This window comes from Sarcophilus harrisii, chromosome 2, assembly GCF_902635505.1.
Source record: "Sarcophilus harrisii chromosome 2, mSarHar1.11, whole genome shotgun sequence".
Lineage (NCBI taxonomy): Eukaryota > Metazoa > Chordata > Mammalia > Dasyuromorphia > Dasyuridae > Sarcophilus > Sarcophilus harrisii.
The window spans coordinates 445058465-445082664 of NC_045427.1; the positions used below are offsets into that span (position 1 = coordinate 445058465).

General features: G+C 40.6%; 1 protein-coding gene across 10 annotated transcripts in view; it reads left to right on the forward strand.

The window, feature by feature from the left end:
- The window catches only part of DAB2IP (DAB2 interacting protein), a 321975-nt gene that overhangs the window by 238836 nt on the left and 58939 nt on the right, over positions 1 to 24200 (forward strand). Inside the window, exon 1 of one of the 10 annotated variants that reach the window (XM_031954233.1) lies at positions 9915 to 10296. The exons of the other annotated variants lie outside the window; for them this stretch is intronic. The gene's annotated coding sequence lies outside the window, so the exon portion shown is untranslated. Of the gene's footprint in view, positions 1 to 9914; positions 10297 to 24200 lie in introns of those variants that run through there. 10 annotated transcript variants of the gene reach the window in all.

The window sequence follows — 24200 nt, forward strand, 5'->3', positions numbered from 1 at the left end:
TCTTAAGATTTTTGTGTAGTGGAAGGAAAGAACAAGAACTCTGTGTTCCATTTCAAGTTATACCACAGATTTGATGTAGGAAAGACACTGAGAAAGTTTCTTTGCCCCCTCTGGACCGAAGTTAAAATTTTGCTTCAGACAACCTGTATGACCCCGGGCAAGTCACTTAAACTCTTAGTACTTATTTCCTCATCTGTAAAATGGGGATAATAATAGTACTTACTCCACAGAGTTTTTTATGAGGACCAATTGAATTAATGTATTATTATAGATAAAGTGTTTTATAAATGTTAAAGGTGTCATCCCTATCATTATTAACTGGGAAAGTGGAGAGGTTGGTTTTAGTGACCACTAAGATTACTTCCGAACTGCAAATAAAAATAAGATCAGAAAAAAGTTCAAAAACCCCAGGAAATCACCCATCTTAATTAAGCCACTGAACTGCTATATAGGAGAGAAAAATGGGTATTTGTGCTAGATTCATTCTGAAATACTAAAGGGGGTACTATGTCAACTTGCAAGAGGTAGGAGGTATGGAAGGGATGAATGACACCTTTTTTTTTCTTCATCAATCTATTCATACTGATTTTTGCTCCTTTCCTTAGGATGTCCTAAGTGTATTACCTATGCTAGAGGCTTGTGAAATTTTCCACTTATTTCCAATTGTGACCTAGGAATCTTTCAATGTTGTCATGGCAGGAGGGTTCTGTTTTTGTTTTTCAAATTGTAAACTTCTATCAAATGAAGTATTTGTGGAAAGGAGGAAAATCCTCGTGCTACCTGCTGGTTCTGAACCTAACCAAGGATAACACTTTATGAAGCATTTTGGAGTCTTCAAGGGATAAGGGGACAGAGATGAAAGCAAGAGCATGTCATGACTTAGAAATGAGTCTATTAGCTTGAATTGCTTAGTGAGGAGAGGGTCAAGAGTGGCATACTGCATTGAGTCAAAAAGCCCAGATTCTGGTTCTGCCAATAGATTTCCATATGATCCTCTATACTCTAAGCCATAATTTCCTTCTTCATAAAATCTAGGAATTGGATGTTGATAGCCATTTTCTACCTTTAAATCTAGGCTCTTCTGATGATACTATTTTCTGTGTCCTTCTAACTCTGAAACTCTAAGATAGCTTCCTGCTCTGGGATTCAGTAATTCTCTATAAAGTCATTTTACATTTTTAGCCATCATTTTCTTCATCTGCAAAATTGAGTTAACGTCTTGCCCTGAAAATAGGAACAAAACTTCAAAATGCATAGATGAAAAAAGGTAAAATAAGCAGTTAACAATTCAAGTTTATTTTTCCCCTTTCATCAAAATGTTAAACTATTGAAGTTTATGGTTGTATTTCTGATTTTGTAATTTATTTTGTTTGATTTTTTTTCATGTTTGTCAAAATTGTCAAAAATGAAATTATTTTTGAAAATAAATAATACTTGGCTTGACCAGTTCTCAGGATTATTATCAGGAGCCCATGAGATCATAGCAGGAAGCAATATGGTATAGGGGAAATAATACTGAGCTAAGTGTTAGGGACCTTATATTGTAACCCTGATGCTGGCACTTGACCTCTAATGTGACTTTGGATAAGACCCTTCCTCAGTTAGTCCAGGCCTAGTTTTCTGGTCACTTGAAAATTGAAAGGCCTAGATCACATGTTCTTTAAGTCCTTTTCAGCACTAATAGTCTGATCTGTGAGCATCTTCCAAAGAGATTTGTGCTGGTAAAAGCTGATGGAGGGAGGAAGAAAGGAGAGGGTCATTTCTTGCCTGTACTTTAATTTGTTCCTATTACCTCGCAGCTTCAAATGGTTCATTTCCAGGGGTCTAGGTGGTAATTAATGTCCACAAGAGTAAATTGATTTGACAGCTGGTTGTAGCGTCTTGTGTCCAAAGATTCCCCCCCACTTAGCTGGGACTGAATACTGCTCTCTTCCAACCACATGAATTATTCTCTGATCAGCTAGAACAAGGTAGTAGTGTTTGGTAGTTGAGGGAAGCTGAATGGAGATTGTGAAAAATTAAGTAGGTGGGGAGGAGGTTAGCCTTGGATTTAAGGATCAAGTTCAAGGGTTCAGAAATGCTGGGTTTTTTCTTGTCTTGCTTTGTCACTTACTATCTTTGGTTGGGAAGTAATCAATTCACTTGACTTTATTTGATTTCATTTTCTTCATATTTAAATGATAGAATTGAGCTCTATTATTTTAGGTCCTTTCCAGTCCTCCTACATTACCTATACCATGTTTGAACCTTTTTTGTATCATTGATCTATTGTTCCTTCCAGCTCTGACATTCTGTATGCTGTATTCTAGCATTTTGTGTTCCCAGATTCCTTCAGCTCTGACATTCTGTGATTCTTAAACCATGTCCTATCGATTCTTGTTGCTCACTCCTTTCCAGACAGCACATAATAAGTGTTTGCTATATTTTAAAATGAATAAATTTTCCTTTTGGTTGTCATTATGCTTAGTCTGCCTAGAATCCCATACCGAAGCCTCTTGCTTTGTATTCTTTTTGACTTTCCCAGATGCCAACTCCCAGTGACAGATTTAATAATCTGAGCCCGTCTCTTGTGTTTAGTATTGCAGGAGTGAAAGTTTACTCCTAAAACGTTATCGATTGAGATACTAATAAAAGTTCAAGGGAGAAGGGGGGTGGGTTGGAGCCAGGATTTCTTTTTTTCCTTTGGGACTGAGAACATCAAAGTCCTATAGTTGATTTGGTTTTGCTTCTTCCTGATGCAGGTAGATTTTTCTGGTTATATAAGTGCCACTCCCTTCAGGAAGCCTTACACTGGGAGTCTGTGCCACCCAGATCAACATTTAATTCAATAGAAAGTCCATGTGGTAGGCTGGAAAAAGTACTAAATTTGGAGTTAGGATTAATCAAGTGATAAGAATTTAACTTCTTACTGCATACCAGTCACTGTGCTAGATGCTGAGGTTATAAAGACAAAACCCAGTCCTTGCAGACTGTGGGGAAAACATTGTGTAGACTTAGAGGTAAGTACAAAATATAGACAAAGTAAATACAAAGTAATTTGAGAGGAGGGAGGAGACAGCAGCTGGGGGATTAAAGTAAAGGTTGTAGAAGTCTTGGGTATAAATACTGGCTCTACCAATTACTCTCTTTGAGATTTTGAGTAAAGCATTTCCCTTAATTTCTCTATAAAATTAGAAGATCATCCCTTCTTGCTATACATAAATTATTTTAAATTTGACTATTAACATCTAAGCGTCTGTCAAAGGATTCTGACAGGGTGGATGAATATTCGGGGAGTGGGAGGTCAATAAGAAAGATTTCTCTTGGTCCGCAGATTCCTCCCTTGCATTTTTTCATTTTCAGGTGGCTGTGGTCCCATCCATACTATCCTAGGCAGCCTCTTGGGAAGGACAAATCCTGGGCCCTGGGGGGCTGGCCCTGGTGGAAGAAAAAAGGAGTAAATGCTTGCTGAGTTTCTTGCCTGGGCTTGTCATTCCTGATGGGAGGAGCAGGGAGGACTAAGCCTGGCTTTTCTCTGATTTCTCTATCTCTGTCTATTTCCCTCTCCTTCCTTCTTTGACTGCCCTTTCTCTTCAGCAAATGTTTTTGTCAATGTCTGTCTCAGATATTTCTTTCCCTTGGTGTTTCTGGCTGCCAGGTTTTGTTTTCTCCTCTCTCTGGCTATGTATCATCATCATCTCTCAGTACTTTCTCTTTTCTCTATAGCATCTTTATGTGAGTGATTCTAACACCCTTAAAAATTAGCTTCCCAAGAGAGCTGAATTTACTCAGAGGATCACAGCCTAATCTTCCCTTAAAGACTAGAGAAAGAAAAAGATTGCATTTATTTCCAAAGATATTCCCAGCCACTCCACCCAACCTACCTCAGGACCACTCTCTTCTCCAAAGATATCTTGTCAGATATCTTGGCCCCCAAATTCAACTCTCATATACTCTATATCCCTGTCCTTTATCTTCTAAATGACGCTGAATTTCTTAGGTTAGTATTGGGTTCTGTCAGTGATATAAAGTTAGAGATCCTTGGAAAAAAGGTTGCTAATGCCTAGAGAAATTAACAAAGACAGGGACAATTGTCAATTGCCAATAGCACAATGGGTAGAGCACCAGTTCTGAAGTCAGGAGGACCTGAGTTCAAATTTGGCCTCAGACACTTAACACTTCCTAGCTGTGTGACCCTAGGCAAGTCACTTAACCCCAGTTGCCTCAGCAAAAAAAAAAAAAAAGAAAGAAAGAAAGAAAAGAAAAAAAAAGAAATGAACAAAGACAAATAATAGTATTACAAGCCAGAAGAGACCTCAGAAGCTGGCTAGTAATCTCTGTGTCTTTGTTCCTCTGTTTCTTTCAAGATTTATGAATCTGACACACACACACACACACACACACACACACGATAACTTTGAATCCCAGTTTCAGAAGACCTCAAAAGTCTTGTACTTGATTTAATAATCCATTGTTCTCATCTGCAACATGCCTGAAAAGTGTTCAGCCACCAAATGGCACTAGACTTAGAGTCAAGATCTTCAAACTCACATTAGACACTTTAATAACTCTTTCATCCTGGACAAGTCATGTAACCTCTTTGTGCTTCAAGTTTCCTCATCTGGAAAATTAGGAAATTGGATACGAGGGCTTCTCTGCTCCCTTCTAGCTCTAAATTTATGTTCCCATGAAGATATTCAGTGACAGAAAAATCATTTCTTCCTAAGGCAGTACTTTTCCTTTTTAGATGGCTCTGATTGCTAGTTATATCGCGCTTTATTATATCTTTTTGCTGGTTCTTTGCATTATTTCCAATTTTGCTTTCTGTGCCTAAGCAGAATAAGTCCAATCCTCCTTCTTCATACTTGACAATGTTATCATGTTCCTCCCTCCACTCTATCCCCAAGTCTTCTCTGGTTCTGTATGTCCCCCTTTCTTTCTGCTGATTTTCATATCTCCAATCACCTGCCTCTTGGCACATATTTAATTTGTTCATGTTTTTTTTAAAAGGTGACACCCAGAACTGAATATAATTTTTCAATTGTGATCTGATTAGAACAAAACACACCTATGTTTTGAACACTAGCTTTCTCAATTCAGCTTAACAGTAGAATAACGTTTGTGGCTGCCAACTCACTTGCCCAAGATAAAACATAATAATTGGCAGAATTAAGATCCTAATGTGGGTTCTTAGACCAAAAATATAATGTTTGAGTTCTTTCTGCTGCAATAAACAGTTCTTATTGGGTTGAACTGGGGTTACTTTTGAAGAGGCTTGAGTATTGGTCTCAGAAAAGGCAAAGACTGTCTTGGGCCCTTGTCAAAATTCAACATACTTGAAAAGTTGTCTTTCCCTCCAAATTCCCTTTTTAGTGCTCTCCTATCCAACCACTAAGGGTTCAAAGAAAGTCACTGATCTGCATTCATCCAGTTATTTAAGACAGAGCCACCCCTTGACTAGATTGAGATGGATACAATCTTGTATCCTCTGGCTCTCACTGAATTTTTTTTTAATATACTAAAAGCCCCTAGACTTTTCTTTGACTGCTCCAAAGAAGCATGGGCCACTCATTTGGTAAGGCACAGTCCATAGCCTTATCTAACTCATCAAGCCCCTCTTTGGGAAAGGAAAAAAGTAGCTCAGGGCCAGGAAGTAGGTAGGGCTGTTTTTTGCTTGGAGGGGGGTGGGGCTCAGGAACATGTATGGTAAGAGATGAACTCATGGAGAGCCGGAGTTGGGGGTGGGAGGAATAGTGGGAGAGTAATAGTGAGGGTCTCCATAGAAAAATTCAGATCATCAAAATCTAAAATATCAGAACTGGAGGGAAGCATACAACATAGACTGTTAGAATTGTAAGGTTTCTTAGAGTCTTTAATTTTATGTGACGTGAGAGGAGAAAGAATTAACTATCAAAGGAGTTCAAAAAGGAATATTCAGGTAAGAGAAGTATCTGGGAGAACTGTCACAGAAGCCTATTGATGACAGAATGAATACCAAGGGGGTTGGAATAGGGTTAGGGAAAGTGTTTTACATTGTTCAAAGCTATAGAACGGTCAAGGAGAATGGAAATAGGTCATCATATTTAGCAAGTAATAGGCCACAGACAACTTTTGAGAGAGCAGTTTCAGGTTAGTGATGAGGTCAAAAACTACACTACAAAGGATTGAAGAGAGACTTGGTGGCATGTACACATTGGAAGGCTGTATTGCAGGTGATGAAATTAAGACAGCAAATAAAGTAGATTACTCTCAAGAATAAACACTCTTTATTGCCTTGCAGTCCTCCTCCCCTAACAATTACACCCATTTTTCTGATTTTTAAGAGCGTGGTCTTTCCTGAGGCATTGAAGCATTTCTTCATTCATCTTAGATGGGAGAGTCTGTTGCTTCCTCTCCATTTAGCTGGCCCAGTTAAGGCCCTTTCCTGTGCTGGTCGTAAACATAATACACCGGGGAAAACAGCCAGGCCAGGAATTAGACCTGTAACCTTTGCCAGGCTGATATTCCCAGGGAGGCCAGGCTAGCTGAAGTCCCCCAAATCTTGATTTATGCAGCAAAGGGAATTTCTGAGAAGAGCAAAATCAGGATGAGAGAGTAGAGGACTTGCCAGAGATATAAAGTGGCATAAGGCCCGGGATCTCAGAATCAAAGGATTTACTTACTACTTACTCCCTGTGTGATGGTGAGAAAGTCATTTCTCTCTGGGTTCTAGTTTCCTTCTCTGTTAAAAAATGTAGAGGTTGGACTAGATGGTCTTCTAAAGTCCTCTCCTTTCCAGTTCTGATATTTTGGGATTCTAATAGTATATGTAGTTAAGAGAAATGGAACTCCTAGCCCTCTCTTGACTGGTATTTATATTCCAGGCTTCTCTTCTTTCCCTCCAGAATACTTAAATAAGGCTTTTGCCTTGGACCCTGAGCTGCTTCTAGGATCTGGAGAGAAAAGGGAGACAGGGGGGACTGATTATTTCATTCCCCATAACAGAAATTTCCCATGGCTCCCTATTCCTTCTATTGCTTTTGGGATTAAGTATAAACCCTTCAGTGTGACATTTAAGGTTCTTCGCTGCCTATCCTCATTCACCTTTCCAGGCTTATTTGACATCTGTTCATTTCATGTCTCCTGTGTTCTAGCCCACCTGAGAGACTGGCCAGAGTAAGCACTGATTAGATGGGGTCCTGCACCAGTAAAGAACATCCGGAGATGGTCTTTATTCTTTTTCCGGAGACTAGTATTTCTTAACTGCTGAATGACTAGCTCATTCCCCCAGGCTGCTAAGTCCAGGCCACAATGACCTTTCTTCATTTCCCTGGATCACTGTGCCCTTTATGTCGGACTCACTATATCCTTTACTCTGGGGTCTCTTACCATATGGGACACATGAGATCAGCTGGGGGGAAGTCCAACAGCAAAGCATACACTGGTTTATCCTTGTCATTCCCTCTTTTCCTGCTTCTTGAAACAGTTGGGTCCTGTGCTTAGTTTTAGGGATACAAAGACCAAAAGAAAAAAAAAAGTTCCAGCCTTCAAGGAGCTTACAGATTCTGTAGCAGGGAAACAACAAATGCACTAAAACATAAAGATAAAATATATAGAGAGAATATTTTTTTAAAAAAGACAACTTTTGGGGACTTTACATGTGAACTGAATTTTGAGAGTAATTAGAGTCCTTCCAGTTCCCTCCTTGGCCTTCCTCTCCTTGTGATAAAATTTAAAGATATCTAGATTCAGAGTCCAAGGACCTAAATTCTAATTCCTGAATCTGCCTTTTGTTTGAATCTAATTAAGTCACTTCATTCTTTGGACTTCAGGGAATTGGCTGTAAGGCATGTTTAATTGAAGTGCAACATATGTACTGTGTTTTGTAGAATTTGAAGAGTTATATAAATGCTAGCTATTCATCATCATCATCATCACCACTGAATTCAATTCAAATGAGTTGAATTATGAATCGGCAACAATGGTCAAAATCCTAGATGTATACTTCCATAGTAAGTGATTTGCAGATGACAGGAAGATCCTGGCTGCGATTTAGTCAGTTGTTTGATGATGTTTGGACTTGTAGACTGAACTTTCAAAGGGTTAATTCTCTTCTTGAAATCTGTTAAACCTTTAATTAGGGTGTGCTACAACCAGAGATGGTGAACTGTGAGATCTTGCTAGTTATTACTCTTCATTTAAATATATTCATACTCCTCTTAATTACTGGGGTTGTATAATAGAAAAATATTTATATTTTGGTGCTAAGAAATCTGGGTTCAAATCTAGTCTTTGAAACAAACAAGTTGCATGTTTGATCTTGGACACAAGTTTATCTAGCTTCCTATGAATTACTTTTCTCATCAGTAACAGGTGGTAGGTTCTACCTACCCTGAAGGGTTGTTTTTAGGAAATTGCTTTGTAAACATTAAAAGTGAAAAAGAAATGAGAGCTGTTGGTGGTGAAGATAATAATAGTAATAATAGTTTGGCATTATTAGTTCTTCTCATGGTCTTCTGATATCACTGACAAATTAAAAAACCATACCAGAACATTGTCAAAAACTTTTAGAAACAGAAAATTCAACCAGTTTATACAGACTTTGAATGTGATTGCCAATCTGACCTGGATGTCACCAGCTGTGCATTGTGAGCCATCTCAGAAAGTCTAACACTGGACCTTTTTTTTTTAAAGGTCCACAAAGTTTGTAAGGGCCTGGCCTAGCTCCTATGAGAATGCCCCAGGTGTCACTGGGTCCAGGGAAAAGCCAGGGACATTTTCACTTCTTGGGAATAGTTACTGAGGTGATCTGTCTAGCACTTAACCCCAGCCAACCTGTGGGGCTAATATGGAACACAAGGAGCTCCAGAGTGCAAGTCAGAGGGGAAGGTGCTGGATTTCTTGTCTTTGGTCTCTTCTTCGATTTGTAATTCAATACAGGTTGAGTCTTACACAGGTTCATTCCCTTTCATTGCTCTTCTTTTCTCATCTTCTCCTTAACCTTTCTCCTCTTAGTTCACAGAATCACAGAATTTGAGAGTTGGAAGGGACCTCAGTGGCTAGCTAATCTAATCCCTCACACAAAAGGAATCTCTACTCTAACATCCAGACTCCAAAGGAAGACTTCCAAGGCAGCCTGTTCCATTTTTGGACAGCTCTAATTATTTGGAGGTTCTTCAGGAAGAACCAATGATGCCTCTTTTTGATTGCCACCTGATACTCTTAGCAATCATGTTCTTCCTGAGTCACTTCTTTAAACTCTCCTTCTTTTCCCCACCCCTATTATTTTCTTTTGTACATTATCTTCTCCCATTAGATTGAAAGCTTTTTGAGGCCAGGTTGTGTTTTTTATACTTGTATCCCCAAGCTTAGCAAGGTGGCTAGCATATAGTGGATGCTCAATAAATATTTATTAACTAGACACACACAATTGTTCCAGACAGTCTGTATGTGATACAAACTTGAAGCTTCTCTGCCCTTCCTTGTATATATTTTTTCTTTCTGATGCTCCTTTCCTCTGAGTCTTCTTTCTTTCTCTCTTTCTCCTTTCTTTTTCTGATTTGTTTTCTCTCCTTTCTTCTTGTCCCAGCTCTTACATTTTGCTTCTTCTAGTCTCTTGCTTTTTCCCTTCTTTTATTCCCAGGATCCCCTCCTGCCCCTCTTCCTCACATCATCCTTAATCCCCCTTCTCCCTTCCATGGAAAAAGTGTAAGAGAGTAAGACTACCTCCAGTGGGAGAGATTTGGCTTATCCTGAGGTAAACCCAGCTGTCTCTAGCATATAAATTGAAGCTAAATATTTTGCCATCTCTCTTAGATACCCATCACCAATACAAACCCTAAAGTTTCATTTTTGGACTGAAGAACTTATGAAAATTTTGATTTTCAATTATCTTTAAAAATATTTTAAAAATTTGTTTTGAAGAACATAGATTCTAGTTCCTACTGTAATAATCTTCATGTTTTATATTTTCTCCAATCTTTTGCTTAGAAAAAGGTCTCTGTGCCTTTAAATCCTTAGCAGCCCAGAATGGGACACTGTCCCTTTAAAAGCACATTACATAGAGTTAGAATATAGCCTTTGTTTAACTAGCGATGATTGTTCCCAGTGGACAGGGCTGGAATGGTTTGCTGAGAACAGGAGGGAGAGAAGGCTTAGTAAGGGCTAGTGGGCAGCTCCTGGCCGGCCCGTGGCAGCTTATACCGTACAGGGAGGCAACAGACCGGGGGCCTGGGAACAACTCCCCTCCTTCCCCTTCTTGGCTAGCTCATGGTTTTGCCTGGGTTTCTTCAGCTCCTGGAGCCGGCCAGAGGAAACCGGAGTGTAGCGATGGTGATGGTGAGTAGCAAAGGCTGTCTCTAGGCAGAGACCGGGCTTAATGTGTGTGTTTATTAGGGGTTTGCAAGAAAAGGGGATTGTCAGTGGATTTGTAGACCCCTACCTTGGTGGAGCACTGTCCTCAGCTGGACCCTATCCTCATTTGGCACCTGAAATGCATCATTTAAGGCTTTGCGCTTATTTTGTCAACAGAATAGGACTGCTTACAGCCAGATGTTTTGCAGCCGAATGGAAAAGCAGGAATGCAGTCCCTGACTCCAGGGTCTCCAAGTTTTGGCATTTATGGTTGAAGACAATTTGGCTATTACCCCAGGGCAGAGGCTTCCATGGTCTTTGAGAAGAGAATCATAGCTTGTCAAAGCTAGAAATAAATCTTAGAACACAAACGTCGAAACCATACACTAAGAATATTTAAGCTAGTAAAGATAACTTTCTCATTTTGCAGATAGGGAAATTGAGTCACAGGGACAGCCAGGGACTTGTCCAAAGTCACATATTGTTAATGGCAAGGTTGTCACTGTAAAATCAGCACTATCTTTGCTCTTCCCCATCCTCTGTCCAATTCCCTTGGAATTCTTGGTTTTCCCAGCCCTGACTTAAATATGAAAGGCTAGGAGTCTACCCACTAATTTTTATTTGGGTGCTAAGGCCTGGACATTATATTTCCTAGACCTTTGTAATGAGGGGGAAATAATGATAGTAGCAGTGAGCCAGCCCAAAATATGGAAATCATTAGAAGTAGACTAACTGAAAGGGGGTGTGTGGAATTTTTAAGAGAGAAAACACCACCCGGATGTATGAGGCATACTTATTCTGAGGGACTGGATGATCTCTAAAGTGTCTGGTTCTGAAAGTCCTGGGTACCTCATTATTCACTGAGTAAAAAATTAGTACCTTAAATGTTTATTTGGTTTTTTCCCAGGGAGGGAAAGTCATAGAATGTTGGAACTAGAAAGGGACTTAGAACATAGGTTGTAAGCATTGGATGTGACCTTAGAAGGTAGAATTTCAAGACTGAAGTTAATAGAATGCTAAAACATAGAATGTTAGAGTTGGAAAAGACTTTATAGATTGAGCCTACCCTTATGTTTTATAAACCCAGGGAGATGAGTGACTTACCTGAGATCTTGCATGTATTAGCTTTTGAACCCAAGTCTCCTGTCTTAGTCCAGGGATCCTTCTATAACAGAGGCTAACATTTATCTCCAGCCAAAGCCACAGAGCTACCCCCAAGGCACAAAGAAGGCAGATTTCCAGCTAAACATTGCCTAATTATCTATTCCTCCTCTCTCCTTTCTCCTCAACCTCTTTCTCAACCTTCATTTCCCCAAATTCCAATTTCTACTCACTCCCATCCCCATTCTTGTCTGCCCCCAAAACTCCTGACTTGGAAGAGATTGAGGAAGTGATGTGGACAGATACTGGCAGGCTGGGGGCTCTGGGAAGGCGGGTTTCTCCAGCTCTGTGAGCCTCGGCTTAAGTATTTGAAACAACTGTCAAAAACTAGGTCACTGTGATATTGTTGAATCTTTGTTGGAGGAAATAGCCTATCCCTGAGATAGAGAGTGAGCTAGTTTGAGGTGCTTACTTGGTCTGTCCCAGCTGTGTTGATGCAGTTGTTTGTAAGGTCTAACCTTTTCCCTGGTCTAAAACATTCTTCCAGTTAAAGAATACCTGCTTTAAAGGAGTTTTCACTGGAACTGGAAAAAGCTAACTCCAGTATTTAATAACTGTCTGACCCATAGCTTCCAGGGTAACTGCAAAGTCAACATTTTTTAGTAATAATAATAAATAATCCCCACTTCTGTAGCGCTTTAAACAAAATGCATTTATATTGATTATTTTATTTGATTTTTCATTATAGCCCTGGAAGGGAGGTAGTGAAAGGAGGGCTCAGATCTTGGCCTAAGGTTTGGGAGTTTACAACTGCTGCACCTCTGTTTCCTTGCTTATAAAATAAATGTGTTGGGCAAAATTATCTCTAAAGGTCTCTTCTGCTCTAAATCCATTATGTAACTGATGTATTTCCATTTTACATGTGAGGAAACAAAGATTCAGGAGGATGACAAGACTTGCTTGCTCTTGGTTACTCAGCTACTAGGTGGCAGTTAGAATTTGAACCCAGTTCTTACCTGATTCTCAGTTCAGGGCTCAGTTTATCACCCCAAAGTTAGATTTGCTTTCTCACCTGGAGGCCCAGACTCAGTTCTTCTGACCCTAAATCCAGTATTCCTTAAAACCCAAAGGTGAACTTAGAATAGAAGCTAATTATTTATACCCTTATTTTGAGCAGTGATTCCCTTTATAATAGTCCTGAAGTGATTCAGCCTTAGCATGAAAATTACCAATAGTAGAAAACCACTTAGGCTAGAGGATTCTCTGTATGTTATATGTTCATAAAAGCTATCTAGTCTAACTTCCTCATTTAACCAATGGAGGCCAGAGACATTGATTGATGTGCCCAGGATTACATAATTTCAAGGTCCCTTTATAAGTTTTAAAATTTTATTCTATTGTTCTAGTCTTGGTCTCTCCCCTTAGTTCTAGTCTTGCATCATCTCCTGCTGCCTGGATGTCTTCACTTGGATATCCTATAGGCATCTCAAAGTCATTACATCCAAAATGAAACTCGCCATCATTAGCACCCTAAATGTATTTTATTCTTTGTCAAGAACACCAAACATTCTTCTAGACCTTCAGATTTCCAATCTCAAGATCATCCTTAATTGTTTATTCTTCATCACTACCATTTCCCCTTCTCCCCGCCAAATAACCAGTCAATTGTCAAATCTGCTGGATTTGTCTTTACAACATCTCTCATATCCATTCCTTTCTCTCCATTGGAAAGAGTATTAAGTTTAACTTATTCAAGCTTCTGTCCTTTAAAACAACCTCTAAGTGATCTACTTACCTCCACTCTTACCTATTTCCATGTATCCTTCAAGTAGCTGACAGACTAATAATCTAAAAAAATGATTGTTAAGGAGACCTGCAGATTTATGTGTGGCAAAGTGTAAATGTGAAAGCTTCAAGTAGTAGTCTAGAAATTGAGGTGGAGAATTCAACTAGATAGTCATTGCTTTTGATGTACATTGGGAATCCTTGAAAGGAGGGGTACGATGAATTAGATTGGGTGATCCAGACTGGAGTTGGGGAGCAATTATTAAATTTAATGGATTGTGACAGAGAGGGGAGTAGAGAGAGAGAGACAAGAGAAGGAAAGAGAGAAAATATAAAAAGAAAAAAGCACTAGTAAGAGGTCCAGAATGGATTTATCCAGAAAGAAAACATTGTTATATTGCCCCAAATACAATACACTGAATACTTTTAAGGTTCTTTAGCATACAGAGGAGCACAGCATTCACTAGTGGAAGAAAGGCAAAGTGTTAATAAGGGATTATCTCTGCCTTCAAGAAACTTATAGTCTAAATGAAGGCAAAGATACAGGTAGTAAATGTTAAGTAAATATATGAGAGCTTTACAAAATGGAACTACCCTGTGAAATCTGAAGGGAAAAGTCATTATTGTTTAAAGGGATAAGAAAGAGAAGTTATCAAGTTGGCATTTAAGTTGAAATTTAAAAGAAGAGTAAGAATTCAATAGGCAAAAATAGGAATGGGATCATAGGATTTAGTACTAAAAAGGGACCTTAAACATCATTGAGCCCCAGTTCCCCATTTTATAGATGAGAGAATTCAACAACATTCATCCCAACCTAGAGAACAGAGCTACGGTTGAAATGCATACAGTACATTTGGAAAATAGAAAAATAGATGAGTTTGGCTGGAGGCTAAAGTACGTGGAAGTGAGTAATATGAAACAAGGCTGGAAAGGTAGGGTAGCACCAAACTGCAAAGGGCATTGAATATCAAACAAAGGAGTCTGAACTTTTAAGAAAGGTGACTGTGGAAAAGAAAGATTACTTTAGAAGAAGGATGAAAGAAGGATTTAGGGGCAGCATGAGACACAAGGAGTTGTTAGGAAGCTATTGCAATTATCTTTGCTAGTGGTAAAGGCTCTATATCAGATTGATGGCCAAGAAGAAAGGATGCTCTGACTAATTAGGGATAATATGACAAAGATGGAAGGGCATGGTCACACCTAATTTAATTCAACAAATATTTGTTAAGTACCTACTATGTGCCAGGCATTATGCTTAGGGCTAAGGAGTAAGATAAAATGCCACATCCAAGGCCTACCATTGACTCCAAACCCAACCGAGCCCCAACTCCTTAGTAGGATTCACTTTTTTCCCCTTCCCATCAATCACTATCACTTTCCCACCTCCCTAGCTGAATATTTTCCACTGCCTGGGAACTCACTGCTAGATAAGTATTGGGGAGGGGATTCATGAAAAGCTAATTTTTAATTTGCCGGAATATAATCCTGTTTGATCAGTGTTTTTGGGAGCCTCTTCCTCTTAAAATTCAGGGCACTTAACTGGTTCTACTGAGGTTTATGAATGTTTAAAAATTGCTTTGCGGTCCCTAAAGTAATTTGACAAGTCTGACAGCTATTGATTAAAAACTTGAAATTATTCAGACTGCAGGATGACTTGGGGGATGAGATGGAAAGTTTTTTGCTATGTATATTTTCTCCTCAGAATGTGAAAGGAAAGTAGATGTTTGAAAGTAAATGTGGCTCTGCATGTTTTTTGAAAAGCCCATTCTAGTTGTGAAATACAGCTAGAATGATGAAATACTTGGTGAGGAATGATGAATGAATGGCTGAATGAGTGAATGAATTTATAGAATACTTTCTTAAAGTCTGCAAAGAATTTAACTATCCTTTAACTGATTTGCTCCTCACTGCAGCCCTATAAGGTAGGAAGTGCAAATATTATCACCCCCATATTTTACCAATGGAAAAACCAAAGCCCATTGAAGTGAATTTTTTGCCTAAAATCATTAAGCTTGTAAATGACCCAAAATCTTCTAATTCAAAGTTCAGGGTCTTCTCTGTATCCTGTTTTGCCAACCAAGCATATAGGGTATATTATATGCCTGGAACCTTAAGCTAGTTAGCACTGAGACCTGTCCTTGCAACACCCTTCTCCACCTCTTCCTCTTCCTTCAGAAACTCCCTTGACACCAAAAATTGATTTCTCTTCTATTTTTGAAAAAGCAAAAGCCTTTTTCAAAGTGCTTTCAAATGTATTTATCTCATTTGAGCTTCATATTGCTCCTGTGAAGAAAGTAGGTGAGGTATCAGTTGCCTCAGTTGTAGGGAGAAAAACATAAAGGCCCAGAGAGGTAATTTGTCCAAGATTGCAGAGTAAGTTATTGATGGAGTTGGGTCTGAAATCCAAGTCTCCTGCTCTTTCCATCCCCACTGTTTCAGTCTTAGGAGTTTTAGGGATAAGTGAATTAAGAATCTTATCTCCTCATAATTACTCATACTGTTCTAGCTATAAGATACATTCATATTATTGTTAGCCTACTATTAGCTTCTTTTTCTATGGCATTTTCAGTTTTGGAAAGCGTTTTCCTCAAGATGTTCTTTGAAAAAGTTAATGCAAGCATTATCCCATTCTATGGATGAAGAAATTGATACTCAGAAAGGAATGTTGTGCCATTATCATAGTAAATTTGGGAGCTGGGACTTCACCCCGGGTTTTTTGGCTCTTAAGCCTAGCCATTGTCTCCACTAAACAATGTTGCTTCCTTATGGTAGAATTTAGTATGTTGGAATCAGAATATTTCAGCTAGGAGGGACCTTAGAATAGAATGTCAATGGATCATTAAAGACCATCTCCTTTAGCTCCTTACTTTTACAGGTGAGGAAGTAGAGACCTGGAGAGGTAAAGTAAGTCTTCCTGGATGATAATCTCAGGGCCCACCAAAGGTTCTTGTCCTTTTAAGGAGAATATCTGCCTGAATACTCCACCCCCATTCCTTGCTTGTCCCTGGAGAGACAGGCGGCATTCCTCTGTCCCCAGTGGTTTTGGGGTTGGGAAGGGGACAGACAGAGAGCTTGGCTGTGCCCTCTGGCCCTTTCCCAAGCTGCTTCTGCTACCCATTGCCTTCTCTCAGGCCAGGAAGCTGATGGGGTTAGGAGAGATGAGTCTGTTTGGGATTCACAAAGCATAGCTCATAGCTATTTTTATCCATTCCCTCTGTTCCCATGGGCTGTGGCTTTGAAGGGAAGAGGGCTGTTTGGGAACCCACCCTCCAGCTGAGTTCCACTGGTTCTCTCCACCCACAGTGTCCATGAGCTTACACCTCGGACTACTTATTGTCAGAGTCCCAAGGTCACGTAGAGGATCAGGACACAAAGGAAGGTTGGAGATCCCTAATAGTAGGAATTAAAATTGGAACTTGCCTTAAAGACCTAGTCTAGCTCTTCCTTTTATAGAGAAGGTAACAGAGAGTTAGAGAAGGGAAATGCCTTGGTCTTGGCTTATGTAAGTAACAAATAGTTGAGACTGGATTCAAATCTAAGTCTTCTGTCTTAAGATTTAGTGCTGTGCCCACTCCCCCACGTTTTGAGCTTTAATAAGAAAAAGAAGTCCAGAGGGAAGCCTCTGCCCTAGGGGCAGGCAGGACTGTGGTTAGCCTCTGCCAGCATCCCTGGGTTCCCCTCCCTATCCTAGCCATTCTTTTCCCTTCTTTGAGTGAGCTGAGAGTGCAGATGAGTCACCCTTGTGACTCCCCAGGCCCACTAGCCTATAGGAGGTCTGGGCTTTGTCCTTCTTCCTCACCACTTGCAGAATCTAAGAGGGAGAAGCATGTGTGGAAACTGTTGGCTTCCTGAATAAAGGCAGCAGCCCCCCTGAGGGGAAGAGGCTGGAGCACAGAGAGACCAGGCCAGATGGAGCAGTGTGTGTGGCAGTGGGGAGGCAGAGCAGAAGGGGAGACATTAGGAATAATAACAGCTCCCATTTTTAGAGCACTTTAAGGTTTGGAAAATGCTTTGTTCATGACAGCTCTGTGAGACAGGTCCACGGGCTTCCCTTTCCACCATGTTTGGGCTTGATCACATATTTAGAAAATAAGGAAGTTGGGGATGGAGAAAGTCTACAAGGAAGAAAAGTCTTAAGGAGTGTGTGTCCCCCAGATTTGTCCACCTCTGCTTACAATCAAGGCCAACCTGCAGAAGTGTGAAGTAATCTGGCTTGAATTAGAATTGCTGAATGTTAAGAATGAGAATAACCTTAGCTTGAGTGTCAGAGCTGAAAGAAACCTTAGAGATTAATTTGTCCAACCCCTTCATTTTACAGATGAGAAAACTAAGGCCTAGAAAAATGACTTGCCTAAGCTTTATAATGATTGACTGAAAGGAAATTTCAAAGCACAGTCTTTTTTATCATTATAATTGCTTTTATTATTACTATTTGGTAATTGAGGAAACCGAGGCTCAATAATAGGAAGTGATCTGTGCAGGGGTACATGACTAAGAAGTAGCAGAGTTTAAACTTTAACCAGGAGTGGAGTATATTGAGGCAGGTCCAGATTCTCTCTTTGTCCATCATGAAAGTCTTGGATTTGTTTGAGAAAACTTGTTTGGGAAATGAGTCTCAGGGTGGCTGAAGTCAGAGGTAATATATCATCAGGTGTTGGGTAACATAGCTGGTATATGACCAAACACACATCCACACATTCCTTATGCGTGTACATGCTCCTTATATGCTAGACATGCTAGACATTCTCCCCTTTTCAAACTCTCCATTCCACACATCTTAAACTGGATTCCTTTAACATTATGGGCTGGTTAATAACAACTTTCTTCCATTGGGGAAACAAGTGATACTTTTTCAAAGAATTTTCAGTCACATTTGGTTCATTTGAGCCTCATCTTACTACTATGAAATAGATAGGGAAAGATATTCCATTTATATAACTGAGTCTGGAAAAAAGGGATTGACTGTCCCACAGTCACAGAGCAAACTAGGGGCAGATCTGAAGCTGGAACCCTGCTCTCCTGATTTCTGTTTCATTTCTTTTTCTATTACACTGTACATCCCCTCACATCTCTGGCATTGCAAGCAGGAAGGGATGGGCAGAATCAGCTCTGTTTATATAAAATAGGTGTAAAGTTCATAACAGCATTATTGGTGATAAAAAGCTGAAAACAAGCTAAGTGCCCAGTGACTGTGGGAATACTGGCTTACCTAACTAACATATCTTCCTTTCTTGTAGGATCTCTGTGAATTTTTCTTGACAAATTCTTTCCAGGCTTGTCCGTCTTTGAAGCAAATCTTATTTTCAAACAATAGAGATATTTTCTGGGCATGTGATTAGGGAGGGTGGAGTCCAATTCTATTGAATCTGTCCTCTCTCCCAGATTAGAGAAAGGTATGACTGTCAAGGGAAATGATTCAGGTAGAATAAAAAGATCCCAACGGCTTTGGTGTATGTCTTCAGGGACAGTTGATGAACTTTGCCCAGATTGTTTCCTCCTTTCCCAGAATCTTGAAATCCAGGTGTAAAATTGTGTGCCTGTACAGGAAGGGACTGAAACTAGTGAGTGTCTGGTTCCAGCTGAGCTTCTGCCTATAAAAGCCATGTGCAAGGATGACAAGGACCCGTTCTCTGGCTGCCTCCAAAGATGCTCACAAACAGGAGAATGACCAACCCTCTCCCCATAGCTACATCTGCTGCTCCAAAGTTTAGAGCTCCCTCTAGGGCAGTTTTACAGCTTGAGCAAGCCATGGTTCAGGGTCAGATAAGATGACTTTAAATCTCACCCAACCCATCATTGGCAGAGTAGACCCCAAGCTTACTAGCACTCAACCTGCATCCTTTGGATGTTAGTGGGTTGGGTGGGAGCAGTGAAGGAGAGCAATTCAACATCCCCTAAGTCATGTCACATGATTAGACAGGTGAAACAGGACATTCATATGGTATAAATTAAATATCTATGATCAGCCTTGATTATTGTGTTCTCTCAAGGTTATTCAGAATGATTATTGACTTGAAAATGAGGAGATTGGATGAGATGTTCTTTAAGGTTCTTTCTGGCTCTGATATTCTTGTGTTTTAGATTTGAACTACTTTCTAAAGGCCACATTCTGTGTGCTAACATTTCTCTGCCCTTACCTCTCTTTGACCATTCAGAGTTTATATTCTTCTGTAATATACGCGTCAGTTAAGTGGCTCAGGATAGGGACCTGGGCTTGGAATCAGGAAGCTCTGAGTTCAAATTCAGACAAGACACTAGCTATGTGAATCCTGGGCAGATCAACGTAACCTCTGCCCTAACCCACTGGAGAAGGAAATGGCAAACACTCTTTTATCTTTGCCAAGAAAACACCCTGCACAGTCTGGCCTATGGGCTCACCAAGAGTTGGGCACGACTGAATAACAAAAACAATAATATATATGGATGCATGGCTATAAAGACTCCTTTGTGGCCTGAAAGTTTGATATGAGTCAACAGTGTGACGCAGCTGGTATCCCAGCTAATTCCGTCTCCGGCAATGGTAATAAGAGCATATTGTCCTAGAGAAGGGAAGGGACAGCATTTCTATCATCCACCCTGGTCGGGCTCCCTCTGAAACGCTGTGTTTGGTTCTGGGATGTTGACAAGGTGAACTGCATCCAGAAGAGGAAGACAAGTGTGCTGATTCACAGCCGTGTTGCATGTGAAGGGGCTGGGGATGCTCAGACTGGGGCAGAGACCTGGGGACACGGGGACACACAGCACATGTTTCAGAGCTGTCTCAGGAAACAGATTATCGGACCTGGTCTTTGTATCTGCAGCAGGCAACCCTAGGACCACAGCGGGGGAGGTGGGAAAGAGGAAGGTTTTGTTTGGCTCAGTTTAAGAATGGACATCCTAACAGCAGTAACTGACCAACGGTGTGGAACCATGCTGTCTCCTAAGGTAGTGAGCCCTCTGTCCCCAGAGGTGCTGAGGCAGACGCTGGATGGCTCCATCAGCAGCTTTACCAGTTGGAGTGCGTGCTGTGAGTGGGAGGTGGAAATTCCCTCTCAGAGAAAATGGAATTCCGAGCTGTGTGTAAGTCAGTGTTAAAGCTTCTCCCTGAAGGTGACCGTCCTCTGTCAGGGAGCTCCGGGAAGAGAAGTTCATTTCACTAAGACTGGCCTGAGAAAAATAAAATTAGAGAAAAGTCCTGTCTTGCACTACAAAGCCAAACAGACTGGCGTGGGGATTCTTTATCTAGCATTATCTGTGCCATTATGTGCAGATTGATAGAAATTTGCTTGTACCTGTACATGTAACTAGCCCTTACAGAAAAGGGGACTGGACCAGATGGAAGGTTGGTAAGAACGCTGTCTGTAAAGGCCGGTCTCTTCCTGGAATCAGGACAATGGATTACTTGTTAGAAAAAAAAAATTTTTAAAGGTATATACAGTACAAGGCATCTTAAAAGCATAGAGATCACTGTTGGTCAAGGGACTGATTCCCCAGCCAATTACTGTATTTCCTTTGGGGGAGAGGGAGAGCTAATCTTTCCCTTCCAAGGAATAAGAAGTAAGTTACTAACAGAAAAGGGATCTGTCTTGTCATCATTCAGGGCAGGGGAACAGACTTTGCTGGAATTTTGTTAGATACAAATATATTTTAAGAACCTGCTGTGAGGTCAGCCCTGGGCTTAGTTTTCTCTCATGAAAAAGATACAAGTAGGAAACCTGCCCTCATGGAACTTACAATTTTTTTTGGAGGAATCAAGGAGGGAGGATACCATATATTCATCTAAGTATAATTTTTGGTAATTTGTAATGGAGTAGAGCCAGATCTTTTTTTCAGGGTAAGAAATCAAGGGAAGTTTCATGGAGGAAATGGTTCTTTGAATTTACCCTTAAGAAAGAGAAGTGTTTCAGTGGACCAGAAGGGAGTATTTTCTGGGCATGAGAAATGCCTTGCATAAATACACAGTGGCCCAAGAGAACAAGATGAGAGCACCTTACAGGTTAATGGTACAGTCTCTACCAGAATGCAGATGATAGGCGCTTTGGTGGCCTGGGAACTGGCCTCCCTGGTGCAGAGTCCAGTCGGGGCAGTATCAGTAGGCAAGATCCACTGAGTCTTTCTCATCTCTGAATCTCATGATCTTTTTTCATTTCCCCATATTTCCAAGTTATAGAATTTTGGTTTTGGAGTCGGGAAACCTAGGAACAAATTTCATCTTTGCCACTAATTTGCTATGTCCTGTCTCACGTAACCCCTCTGCACTTTGGTTTCCTTTCCTATAAAAAAGTAAGGAGATGAAATAATCCTAGCTAAGGTCCTTTCCAGCTCTGGTTGTCATTCTATGTTCCTCTGAATCCTGACCCACAGGATCATAAAGGAGCAATATGTGAAAGGGCTTTGTAAATTGTGAAAGCATGTATAGATGTCATCAGTCTTCTCTGGGGGCAAATCCATTCTTGTAGGTCCCATTCTCATGTTAGTTCCTAGGCTTGGCTCTTTGGAAGCCATATGAGGCCCAAGAATATGTTCTTATGGTAGGACTCGGATAGGAACAAGTCTGAAAAATGTTTTCATTGAGGAGCAAATAATAGTGTGATATGATGGGAAGAACATTGGATCTGGAGTCAAAAGACCTGTTTTTCAAATTTCAGATCAGTAGAGTAGCTATGTCATTTTGAATAAATTATTTAATCTTTCTAAACTTTGATTTCTTCATGTAACAGGAAAAATAATAATAATAGCATATATTTGATGGCACATCAAGATTTACAGAAGGCTTTATGTGTGCTATTTCCTTTGATCCCTACTAAGTAGATACTTCATATGACAAATAATGTCCATTTTACAGATAAGTATGTTGAGGCTCAGAGATTAATGACTTACTTTGAGGAAAATGAAGGATTATGTGTGTCATGAGCTTAGAAGTATCAACTTTAGAGTTCTGGCTCTTTCTGAGTAGCCACATGACTTCTAACCCCAACTGAGAATGGCCTAAAGACCTATAATGGCACAGAGTTACCACTTTAGTGAGCTGACCTCTGGGTTCCTTCCAGCTCTGCAGTTACAGGATTCTAAACTATAAATCCTCTTACTATTGTAAAAGAACACAAAATTCAGAGAGGAAGGGGGGGTTAATGGCAGGCCAGGAGCCTAGGTTATAATCCTGGCTCCACCACACACTCCTCTGGGTGATGACTTCCCTCCCTGACCCTTTACACTGGTAAAGTAAGGACGCTAGTGGAGGGGCCATGTTGTGACGGCAAGAACAATGGATACAGAGCCAGGAGACACAGGTCTGAATCTTGACCGGGCCACTGACTTGAAATGTCAACAGGTCACAATTTTTGGAGCAGCCGGGAATCTTAGCAGTCATCAAGCCCAGCTTCCTCATTTCACAGATGGCTCAGGGAGACAAAGGGATTTCACACTGCCACTGGTGGCCCCTTATAGGTTCCACTGGAGCAGACGAGGAGGGTAGTTACTCTTGGGTATCCTGCCAGAGCCCGGTTTAGCTTATGGGGTCATGATCTGAAAGGATCCAAGTACACTCGGGCCATCTGACCCAACCTTCTCATATTTATATGTGAGCAAAATGAGACCTGCTTAAGGCCCCTTTGCCAAGAGCACAAAAATAAGAGGCAGGAGAGGTGCTCTGTGAGCCAGTGATTTTTCCACCGAGACGATGGCCACTGATATCTGATTGTGGCAATCCTGGTTGGTTCAATATTAGATCGATGAAATGGGTTAGATGAGGAGGTAATGAGTTCCCCATTACAGGGACTGTAGACCAGATAACCCCTGTTAATTCCTTTTAGCTTTAGGATTTTATGATTAATGCGATGCAGAGCCCCCTGCTCAGTTTGTCTCATTAGTGGGCCAAGGGCAGCTTGGTGGCTGGGCATGCGTCACTGCAGGCCTCAGAGACAAGGACGGCCCATCCAGCTTTTTCTCTGGCCTTGACAGGTTGTGCTAATAAGTCCAGATTAATTAGAGGAGCCAAGCATATGATGGCTAAATCTGCCTGCCAGCCAGGACCCTTGCCTGTGGCTGCCTCAGCCAGGGGGACTGTTTGCCCCTTTGGATCCCAGATCCAGAATTTCTACCTTCCCGGATCCTCTGGGTTTATACACTTCTTTTACCTTTTCCTTCCTGTAGAAGAAGAGAGCAGACAGTAGGCAGAAATTTCAAGGTCAGCAGGAGTGACTGAACTCAGGAGTTCTGGATTCTAGTCCTGGATTGTCTATTAACTCTTAGCTCTGTGAGGGAGCTAGGTGGTGCAGTGGAGAAAGCACCCAGACCTGGAGTCAAGGAGTTTAAATCCAGGGTCAGACATTTACTAACTGTATAATCCTGAGCAAGTCACTTAACCCTGTTTGCCTCAGTTTCCTCATCTGTAAAATGAGCTAGAGAAGAAAAATGGCTCCAATATCTTTGCCAAGAAAATCCTAAATAGGGTTGTGAAGAGGCTTACATGCCTAAGTGACTAAACAGCATTAACTATGACATTGAGTAGGTTAGTTCTGTAACAAACTAATGATAATAGCTAATATTTTTTATTATATTTATCTGCCAGGCACTATTCTAAGAACTTTACAAATGTTTATCTCATTTGATCTTCACAAAAACTCTGGAAGGTAGGTGCTATTATTCCTGTTTTACAGACAAATAGAATTTAAGTGACTTATCTAGGATTACATAGATAGTAAGTGTCTGAAGTTGGATTTGAACTCCAACTTTCTGGAGTTCTTTGGGCCTAATCCTTTTCTCTGGAATCTCAGGTCTGGCACTATCCACTAACTACCTCTAAGTCTTTAGATCTGTTTCTTTCTTTGTAAAATGAAAGTGTAGAAAAAATGTTAATGCTACTGTGGAAGAGTCGGGACTCTGGAATCAGAGGACCTGGATTCAGATTGCTTCTCAGACATTTTTTGTCTTTGTGACCTTAGGCCTAAGTTTACTTATCCATTAATTAAATGAGGAAGTTGGACTAGATGGCTCTGAAGTCCAAAGTTGATCTTATGGTAGAG